This window comes from Arachis ipaensis, chromosome B06 (assembly GCF_000816755.2).
Source record: "Arachis ipaensis cultivar K30076 chromosome B06, Araip1.1, whole genome shotgun sequence".
Lineage (NCBI taxonomy): Eukaryota > Viridiplantae > Streptophyta > Magnoliopsida > Fabales > Fabaceae > Arachis > Arachis ipaensis.
In genome coordinates this window covers 133045361-133048238 of record NC_029790.2, presented here as the reverse complement: position 1 = coordinate 133048238, position 2878 = coordinate 133045361, and positions in this window count along the sequence as shown.

The following is a 2878-nucleotide window of genomic DNA, read 5'->3' as shown; positions in this document are numbered from 1 at the left end:
ACGTTTTCTAGTTGCTTTTATAAGTTTGTGTTGGGTAGAATTAGGCTCAATAATACATTATCAAAGTAATGTTATTGTTGGTGAGTTACCATATTTCACTTTGGTCCACATGCATGACATGCTTTATATATGTCTATGAGACAACTTTAATTAATGTTTGGGGAAAATGACAATTGCAAAATAATTATACAAAAAACAGCATTGCACAAAGCCACAAACTGTATAACACTAAGATAAGTGGAATCAAAGCATGCTATCATGTATTGTGTCAAAAAGATCTTGATTTTGATAACATATATATCATATCATATCGTTGTGTGAAAAGAAAGAAGAAATTATTGCATGGGATGGGAGTATATATCATCTATCTATATAATAGTCTTTAATTTGTAGCAATTTAATCAAGGTTTTAAAAGGCACTAACTAAAGGCTAAAGAATGAAAAATTTACGTCAAAAAATTTAAAAAAATCCTTTTGAGATATTAACTATTGTTTTGGTTTATTTGATAGTAAGATTTACTGTTACTTTTATAGTTTTATACATAAAAATCTAGAAATATTCAACACTAAATTTAACACCCTTAAATTAGAATATGTCCAATATAATGCTAGGTTAAGTCCTATAGCACTTCATATGAAAAGGACTTTTTAGTCCATACCCCCTTTTTTTTTTTGAAAATTATTTGAAGTTTTTTATTTGTCAAAAAGAAAAAATCATCATATAATGTTCAATGATTTCTTGAGAGTGAAGATAATGGATTATAAATTATGATAAGTACTCTGATCTGAAATAAAGCATCATCAATGGGCCATGACAAGTGGGGAGCTTCTTGAATAATCATGATCAACAATAATTTTAAGAAACAAATTATGCTCTTTATGTTCTAGAATAATATACTCACTCTTAGACTATATTAATTAATTATTAAATATTGAAATACTTTCTATTAGATAGAAATGTGGTGATTTAGCATATACACAATGGATAGTCACCAAAAAAAATATACACAATGGATAAGAAAATTTTGGTTCAATTAGATCATCACGTAAAATCTTTATTGTTAATATATAATATATAATAACATGAACATCCGATCTAGTAATTTCTCAGATAGAAAACTAGAAATGGTATTCTTTTGTGTTGATATGACAGAAAGACTTTCTTTTAGATGGGAAATGGGATGGATTGATAGAAATTAAAGACTATACTATAGGAAGGTTATCTGGTGTACCGGGAACACCGGTGTTCCAGTTGTTTTAACCGTTGATCTTAATTATAAAAGATATATATAATATATATTAATTAAAATCAACGGTTAAAACAACTGGAACACCGATGTTTCCCGGTACACCTGATAATTTTCCTATAATTTAATAGCATGCAAATCGTTACTAAGGAATGCATTATCAGCCAATTATAAATGGAAAAGTATAGGTAAACAATGAAAATATTAAACAATGTAAACAATAGATATATCGAATGTTCATTTTACTAGTGTACGAATGGTTATTTTAATATTAAAATTTAGAAGATTAATTTAGAGGTGTAGTGTGTTTTTATTTGATTGGTGATTGTTCATATTGTTCAACAAAATTATTGTCCCCTAGCATTCCCCATTATAAATATATAGGTATTTGGTATGTCCTCTTTCCATGCTTCTTCTCAACTCTCCCAAGTCCCAAGTCTGAACTACTCTCACAATCTTTTCTTATTTTCTTTTCAAGTTTGATTTAATTTTCATGGCCATCTAGTTATTCTAAACCTTAGCCTGCTTTCTTTTGAACTTTAATTGCATCATCTTTACTTGCAGGTATAAGTGATGGCACAATTTCTGCTACATGGAGATATCAATGCAACCATTTGTGAGACTCAAAAGTTCGACACCTTTTCATCGGTTAGTCCTGTTTCTATGACTATTTAATTTCTCTACGAATGTCATTAAAATTTATTATTTTTGCATCATATATTTCTTTTATTTAAATAAAAAAAACTTCGAAAATTAAATGGAACATATTGTATGTGAAATCTAATTAAAGTGTCTACTAATTCAAACATGTATTTATCAAAGGTGTATAATAGTCATAAATAGAAGATTGGTGAAGATAAAACCTATTTTATTTGCACTCTATTTTTTTTTATCGAAAATAGAGAGATTCGAACCCGCAACTTCTTAAATGAATATGAGAAAATTATGTCATTTGAGTTATAACTGGTGCACTTATTTGCACTCTATTTAAGAAGTTTTAGCTTCAACTATATATAAAGAAAGAGAGTTCCATTTGCAATAATGTAGGTCCTGTGTGAGATGAATTTCATCGAACCAATCATGGAATCAGACCAGCATGTAGAACATAGGGGGCAATTATCCCCACAAATATATATATTTTTTAAAAATTAACAATTTTATATAGATCAGATGTATATATTTATTCTCATTGTTATATTATGTTTGTCCTTCAAAATAAAATATAAATTGTTTTCTTGATTTTTATTTTAAAAATTTGATCTAATATTAAAACTAAAAAAAAATAAATAATGACAATTAACTTTGCAACACTAACTGATTAATTAATAACCAAATCGAGGCTTAATTTCCTAAATATAACTAAAATTATTAGTGATTTTTTCCAAACTTGGTTAAGATAAAAAAAATATCATCTACATATTAATATTTCCATTATTTTGGATTATTTTTTTTGAATCTGTCACTAAGTACAATCATGTTATATTATCTTGATAATCAAGCTTACAAAAATTTTATTAGATTGATTTATAAGAAATATTAGACTTTAACAAGATTATACCTATTATAAATAACAAAAATTTATGTATACATAAAAAATCAGTATTTTTATTATTATTATTTTATAATAATAA